This window comes from Chenopodium quinoa, unplaced genomic scaffold (genome assembly GCF_001683475.1).
Source record: "Chenopodium quinoa cultivar QQ74 unplaced genomic scaffold, ASM168347v1, whole genome shotgun sequence".
NCBI classification, from domain to species: domain Eukaryota; kingdom Viridiplantae; phylum Streptophyta; class Magnoliopsida; order Caryophyllales; family Amaranthaceae; genus Chenopodium; species Chenopodium quinoa.
In genome coordinates this window covers 272180-280445 of record NW_018742951.1, presented here as the reverse complement: position 1 = coordinate 280445, position 8266 = coordinate 272180, and the positions used below count along the sequence as shown (strand labels likewise).

The 8266-nt window shown below is 41.8% G+C and overlaps 1 long non-coding RNA gene across 1 annotated transcript; it reads right to left on the bottom strand.

Annotated features, from left to right (window-relative positions):
* Positions 1-464: 464 nt before the first annotated feature.
* On the bottom strand, positions 465-4795 carry LOC110728485. Its single transcript, XR_002512687.1, has 5 exons — positions 4532-4795; positions 4314-4423; positions 2458-2599; positions 1833-1894; positions 465-946 (listed from the first exon to the last, which is right to left on the bottom strand). It is a non-coding gene; the product is annotated as an uncharacterized LOC110728485 (long non-coding RNA).
* Positions 4796-8266: the final 3471 nt, after the last annotated feature.

Genomic DNA, 8266 nt, shown 5'->3' with positions numbered 1-8266 from the left:
CTCAGACGGCATTAAGAAAAAAGTTGAAAAGGCTGGTGGCCTATGGGCAGAGGAGTTGCCTCATGTTCTTTGGGCTATCAGAACAACTAAGAAAGGGGCAACCGGTGAAACCCCGTTTCTCATGACATATGGCACTGAGGCTGTTCTCCCTATCAAGCACCACTAGGCGAAAAAACGAATTCCCCAACGGTTCAAACCCCCCTTTCCCACCGGTTTTGAACCGAGTTGTATTTGGGGGGTGCTAAAACCCCATAGATTTCGCACCGGTTCAAAACCGGTGGGAAAAAGGACTTTTCGCACCGGTTCTTAGGGAAAAACGGTGGCAAAAACTGAACTTTTCGCACCGGTTTTTACTTAGAACCGGTGCCAAAAGTCCCCAAAAAAATTAAAAAAAAAAGAATTTTAGCACCGGTTCTTTTCCAAAACCGGTACCAAAAATGCCCAAAATAAATAATTTTTTTTTTTTTTTTTTTTTTTTTTGCATTTTTTTCACTTAAATTGATATATAAACACTAACCTATATATAAAGTTACAGAAATTTACTTCTAATACTCCAAAAACCTGTAAACAGCCCAAACTAAGCAGCTCTACATGCTACAAAAATAACAAAACACAGCGCAACACCAAAGAAGCAGAGCAAGCACATCAACTCAGCATCACAGCACCCCAGACCAGCAACACAACACTGCAAAAGGAAGTAGACAGCAACACCAACACGGCAGCGCATCACATCAACACAGGAAAACTCGACATCACGGCACAGCAGACACAGCACTGTAGCAGCTCAACGCAACAACATCTAAGCAGACACAGCCTGACAGCTAACATCAACAGAATAGAAACAACTACACAGGAGCATTGATCTTGAGCTGATACAACCATTTGCAATGATCCCTCTTCCACGAATTATCCATGGTGCTCCTATCCCTACAATGGCATAACTTGTCTACATGAAAGAAACAAAAAAATTAGCTAACAAATCATATCCCTTATGATTAGGAAATTTGTAAACATATTCATTCTGAAACAACAAAATTAAATTGTTTATTGGTTCATCCAAAAATGGCCTCTCAAATAGTCTTTGATTAGTAGGGGTAATGCAATTTTCTGATTCTTTTCAATCTCCTTGATCACTACTATATATGTATAATCTGCTTTCTTTCCTTCTCTACTATAATTTATTCTCAAATTACTCCCCAAGCTACCTCATAACAGAATTCTATTGTCATTTTCTATAATGCTTCACCCCTGGGTTAGTCTATTACATTATGCTAAATAATACCTTAATCAATTTATGTTTTTAAACGAAGAAATTCTAATATACATCTCCTGGAGCTAACTACTCACGCAAACAAAAATCATAAAATACTTCTATCACAAATAAACGCAGCTTTATAGAAGTTGGCTAACAAATGGGAGCCAAAGGAGGGAGGGATTTAAAAATAATAACCAATTAATAGAAAGAAACAAAAAATTAAAGAGGAAAAATGAATTAAAGGATTAAAGCTAAGGGAAGACAACTACAAAGCAGTGAAATTTAAACACTGTCACAAGCACTAAACTAATTGCAGTTTCAACAAGTCACACAACTACAGTGTCTTCCAATCAGAATGGCAACAAAAAAATCAGAAATTGAAGGATACAATTGAAAAAAGATTGAAGTACAAGAAAAAAAGAAAAAAAAAATCTCGTAATAGAAAATTATACAACAATAAAATCACTGAAAGTTAAAGCAATACATGTTACATTACTAAAATGACTGTAAGAGACTCTCTGCACTTATGAAGTAATGTATGCTTAAAGGGTGTGTATCACAACTGATAGAATAGTACCTTGTCTGCAGATCCGGTTATGCTGAACTTTCATCCTGTGGAACAATCTTAATGCTGGTAACCTGCAAAAAAAGCAATGAAGTGTAAATAGTTTAACATTTACTAGTCCATATGGCTTTTGCATTGCAAAACCACGCATAAGAAAGACCTTTGAATGACCACTTAGTGTAGATACAATCTGTCCAGAAGGTCGATCAAAGACAACAACATTTGTATCAGCCCCTCCGGTCGCAATGATATCCTATAAAAGCATGGATATATAAAAGCATGGTTTGAACAACGGATCCAGTCTTGTCCTTGTAGAATTACAGACATGTTGTTACTTGTTAGATCAATCAACAATAACAACTACTACATCCATTCGTTTATGTTACGGAGTTTTTACTATGTTTCACATTCGATTGTTTCCTTTTTACACTTGTTCCCCTTATTAGATAACAAAACAAATAACCCATCAACAAAGATTAAATCATTTGAAGTAATTACTATATATTGAAGGAGTAAACCAATAACAAGAAGTAGAACCTGAACCCCAATGATAGTCGGCTATATGAACCAAAATTTTATCAAGGAGGCGTGATGATAGAATATAAACAGAGTAAATCGAGTAGAAAAAAAATTATACCTGAGAGAATCCATGTGAAGCAGAAAACAGCAATTGAAGCAGGTATTTTTGAAGCAGGTATTGAAGCAGAAAACGCATTAAAATCTTTTGGAAAATTAGGAAGATGAACCTCCATTCTTCTTTCTGTTCTTCCCCAAATGATCTTAAATAATTAAAAGAAAGAGAAGTTTGACTTGAGATTTGTATGACAGTACATACAAGTTTTAGATTAATATATATACAATCATGAATCATGGACAAGTATTGTAAGAATTAAAAGCAAGATTATATACAGTAATATAGTTACAAAATAAATGCATGTAGTTAATTGGTCGCTGTCACACTCTAAGTTCAAGGCCGCTTTAAACTTATCAGGGTGCTCAGTCTCTACAAGTTGTGTTGTTGTTGAGTGGTAAAGATTTTGATACAATTAAGAGTGCGAATGCACGACAACCGAGGCTTTTGAGGATGTGGACTTGAGATTATCGAAATGGAAAGCAAGCACATCTCACTTAGACATGCTCTTTGCTAGTTCCTAATATATTGACTCTAAGTGAATCGTATTCCTTTCTATTATTTTGGAAATTTATAATGGTAATCTCACGGTCCGGGAAAGCTGAAGTGTTGACTGATCCTCATAGACCCTATGGAAGCAACAAGGCATCACTTCAGGAAATTAGAAGAATCAATGAAGCAGGTGGATTGGTGTGTCTTCCTGTTCTTAATATTTAATTCTGTTATATTTCTGGTATACACAAAGGCAACTGCAAACAGGCCAGGAAAACAGAACTAAAGTATGGCAGATAACACCTAGGAATGCTGATAACGAGACATGTTCTGATTTCATGACCCCACAGAAAAGACTTCTAAATTCGATTGAAAAGGTTAGGGAAGTTTGGCTGGAGGATTGAAAGAAACTAGAGAAGACTCCTGCTGCCAAGAGGCAGAAAGAAACTAGAGAAGACTCTTGCGTACATTGATGTCAATGAGATGACCCGTGGAGTATGCCTAGATGGGAAGGGAGTTTTGTGCACTTACAAGTTCTGATGATCCCATATCCTAAGTCGATCATCTTCCAATGATTCCATAGCCTAATACTACTACTACTATTCTTCAGCTATGCTTGTGCTATCGCTCACATCAACTAGTTTAGCTATACTTGCAGCTATCTTTCATTGCATGTAATTAACCAGCTTGTAATGGACCTTGATTATTGGCTTTAATTAATAAAATCATCCAAATTTTTTTTATTTGTTTTGTGTTTCTTTTGTTTCTGTTTTATCCTATTTTTAAGCTGAGGAAGCACAACCAAAAGAAAAAAAAAAAGAGTATTTGCAGCGCGCCTAGGTAGACTGTGCTGCAAATAGTTGGATTATTTGCAGCACTCCTAGGTAGAGTGCGCTGTGAATAGTCCTATTATTTTGCAAATAATTTTGAAGTTGTATAACCTCACCAGTCACCAGTCTCACCACCCCGGTTTTAACCGCGAGAAATTTTGAAGTCGAGCTAATCCTTAGCTTCCTACTAGTAGATTTTTACCATGCTCCTCATCAGCCTCATATATGTGGGAATTCTCTGTATGCAAGCGAAGGAAAAGATGTACTCCGTATGACAGTAACTACAGGAGTATTACTTGATACACAAAATTAACTGTCAACTCTACATGAGGCAAGAAAGTAATAGAAGAAATCGAAAACTTGCTGTAATGCACGGAAACAGATAACACATTTTCTTAAGATTAAAATTCAGTTTAGGGCCAAGGAGAACACATTATCAATGCAGATCAAACTCCGTTAAAACAACAATGCTTTGCAGAACATCCGAACATATATAGTCTAAACCTAGTCCGCCTATCTAAAGGTAAACCATCATCTTACCTCGAAGCTGGTTTAATGGAGGTGAGAAAGCTCAGAATCGGTGGAGGTGTAGCCGTGACAAGGAGGTCGTTAGGGTGGAGGTGTAGCCGTGCGCGCTTCAATGACAAACCCTATATTACCACAACCCTAAAATTACTAAATTGAACAGAAAATCAACGACAAACCCTAGATTGCGAAAGAAAATCAATGAATTTGCACAACCACAAGAAAAATCTTACCTCGAAGTGAGTTCAATGGAGGCTAGAGCTAGTTCAATGGAGGTGCTGCTTCAATGGAGTGAGAAAGCGAGTAAACCAATTCAATGGAGAGAGAGCGAGCTGCTTCAATGGAGTGCAGAAGGAGATGCGAAAACGAGAGGGAGATGCGAAAACGGAGAGGGAAAGCCGGGAGGAAGAGCAGGAGATGCGAAAATGGGAGGGAAAGAGAAGAGCAGAACGAAGAGGGAAAGTAGGGGGAAAAAGAAAGAAGAAGAACCGGTGCGAAAAGTCATTTAGCTTATCCCGCCCATTTCTTTTGCCATCGGTTTTCAAGAACCGGTGCGAAAGGTGCGGTGCCTAATTCATTTTTTCTACTAGTGCACTATGAGCCAACTCTCCGCATCATGGTGTATGATGAGGAGGCCAATTGGGAGGCCATGCGTCTTGCCTTGGATGCTCTTCCAGAACGAAGGGGCAACGCCGCCTTACGACATGAGGTCTACCGTCTAAGAATGACCAGAGCCTACAACAAACGGGTACACAAGCGGCCCTTAAAAGTAGCGGATTTTGTACTCCGCAAAATGGAGGCAATCGGTAGGGCAAATGAGCAGGGCAAGCTAACCCCAAACTAGGAGGGCCCCTACCGAATTTTTGAAGAGGCTAGAGATGGCACATACCGCCTGGAAACCCCAGACGGTAGGAGGTTGCCTAGGACTTGGAATGTAGACAACTTAAAGAAGTGCTACTTCTGAGAATTGTAAATTGTAAATCTTTTGTAATTACTGTATGATTAATGGGAAAATGTGGTTTATTACATTTCTATATACCTACGCTAGGTCTTGTGCTCACCGCAAGCGACTTCCATCACATAACTCCCATGCGCCATGTCTTGTGCTTAACACAAGCGGCCTTCATCATTCAATTCCCATACGCAATGTCTTGTGCACTACACAAGCGGCACATTTATCACCAAAAACATCCGGTGACGCCCATACGGGTGAATTCACCGAAGAGAACATCTCCCTTCCGGGTGGTAAATTGTTCTAGTGATCATAACTCAGGCGGTTTTAATAAATGAAAATTAAGTCATTTATTTCCACTTGAATGATCCATCGCATCAAAGAATAGATGACTAGCACTCCCAAAAGTACATCCGGTTTATTCTTTGAAAAGCAGTACCAACAGAAGCTAGCCCTAAAAAAGGCAGCCGGTACTCTCAGTACATCTAGACCACCGCCTGCTTCTGAAGAGGCAGGCGCAGATTTAACATTTTACGCACAAGAAAATTTTATGAACAAGCATCACACACGGTTTGCTATCGATGTTAGCAAGGCCCTAAGCTTTGGGCTCCTAACGATAAAACGCAGCCGGAAACCAGGCAAAACAAGATATAAACGGTACCTAAAACCGTGTTTTCACCTGGGTTGTACGTGTTTAAATATTAATGGTCCCTGACCGGGGGCATACGGATAGCCGCCTGGCTGAGTGCAGCTCTACCAGTCACCTATCCGGGGGCAATATTCCTAACCCCACCCCGTCTCTGGTTCACACGACAATAGTACTTAAAGAAATTTGTAAGCAAAATTTAAAGAAGTGCAAATAAGGAGAAATCATTCAACGAAACCGGCACAGCCGGTGAGAAAATATATATATATATTAATATTCAAAATATAATACAACGGCAGAGTAAGCCGACTCATCCGGCGCGATTACAAGATAATGCACGGCACGCAGGGCGGGAGGTCGTTGCTATTCTATCTACACGGTCACCCGGGCATTCGGAGCCTGAGTCCCTTCCGGGTGTGACGGTTCAACGGTGGGGACGGAGCTAGGAGCAACTTCATCTTGAGTAGCCTCCTCGTTAGCAGCCGCTTCCTCCTCCATCCTTTTGAACTCCGCCTCAACGCACTTCTCATAGGGTTCAGGCCTCGGCTGACCCTCCTCTTCAGCCAAAATGGCAAGATCTGCATATTTGTAGGTGACTCCCAAACGTTGTAGTTTGTACCCGGATGGATAATGGAGAACACCCTCTTCATTCTGTTCTCGCAGTCTTGCTCATTCTCCTCAATGAGCCGGCTCTGTTTTTCTTCAAGGGTGGCCTTGAAGTTGCCCTTTGCAGCAGCCGCCTCTTTGATCAGGCGGTCATTCTCTTGTTGTAGGCGAGTGCTGGCCTTCTCCGCCTGATCCAACCGTTTGAGGGGCTCCTCATGTTCCTTGAGCTCCTTCTCGGCATTGTCAAGCGCCACCTTGAGACTGTCCAATTTGACCTTGGACTCATTGAGGGCCTTCTGGAGGGTCTTAACCTGGTCCGCATGTCGCATGATTATAGATTTAGTTTCTAAGTCATGCACAATCATTGAATATTCAGCAACATTATGTGCGTCATCCGCAAAACGTTTGGCTCTCCTTACCTCCTCCTGTTTGCATATGTAGGCCTTTTTGAGCCCTTCCACGCGCAGCAGTTCCTGCAACAATACAACCGGCGTCAGTAGAAAAACTAGATGTGCATACATCAAATAAAATGTCGGGTGGGTACTTCAAGCTTACATCAGCTAGCTCGACCATTACACGGTCGGCGTTGAAGGTGTTGATCCCAAGGATCACCTCCTTCTCGTCCCGGGGGATAGCTTTCAGCATAGCTCGGACATACTGAGTTGCATCCGGCCAGCAGGGGGAATTATATACACCAGAAACAGATGGCGAGAAAGCTGCATATGCTCCGCCTATGGATTGCCGGCTGATCGGAGAATCTCCTGGCTGAGACTGAGAATAAGACTTAACCCGCATGAGCAGGTCAAGCAGTGTGAGGTTGAAAGGATTTGTACCTTATTGTTGGAGACCTCTCTGGCCTCCGTCACTAGATGGACCGGTTGTGGTCCTTATTGGTGTGACCTCTTTTGAGGCCACAGCTTCAGCAGTTTACCCGCCTGGGGTCTTTATTGATTTACCGCCGATAGAGTGCCGGACGGTGGGTGTGGTTCTCTACACCTTAGATGCAGGCTCCACTACAATCGGCCTCGGCCGAATCTGCTTCTATAGGGAGTGGGGAGTTTTGCTCCCATCCTGAAACGAAGCAACAAAGGGTCAGACGGAAAAAATGAGCAAAAAACAGGAGTAAAGCAAATAAGTCAAAGATAAGTCAGACGGTCTAACCTTCTTAGCCGCCTGAGCAGCAAGTTTTTTGTCCAGATTCTCCTTACGGATGTCTTAAGCCTACCTAGCAGGCGTTTTTTCTGTTGGCAGCATGTCCTTTGCTTCTTCTGCAAAACACAAATCAAATACGTCCTGTGAAGGTTAGAGCAATAACAGACAGGCATTGTAAATCAAATGAAAATGGTCAGCCGGTGTAATATAGCCGGCTGAGGCTCTTAACCTACGTTTTTCGAACATGCTGCTAAGTCTACAAGCGGACAAAAATTCTTCGTCCCTTAGAAACTCCTGTTTGGGCACCCAGTTTTTGGGCACCCTTATTGTCTCTCCGGTTGAGAGGGTGGAAGGGACAAGCTCAAAAAAACTGGAGTCCAATGTTGCTTCTCTATCCTCCTCCGGCACTGGGGGCATCCGACATTTCTGCCCCAAAAGTTCAGGTTTCCGGTTGTATGTCCGGAACTCTCTGTTTTGATCTTCGGTTGGAGCCTTGACCAGATAGAAGCGATTCTTCCAGTCCGACCACTTAGACGGTTTGTTAAGGGTCATGAGGTACTGGGGGTAAGTGGTTAGGGTATACCAGGCTCTCCAGCCGCCTGGGCTCCTACT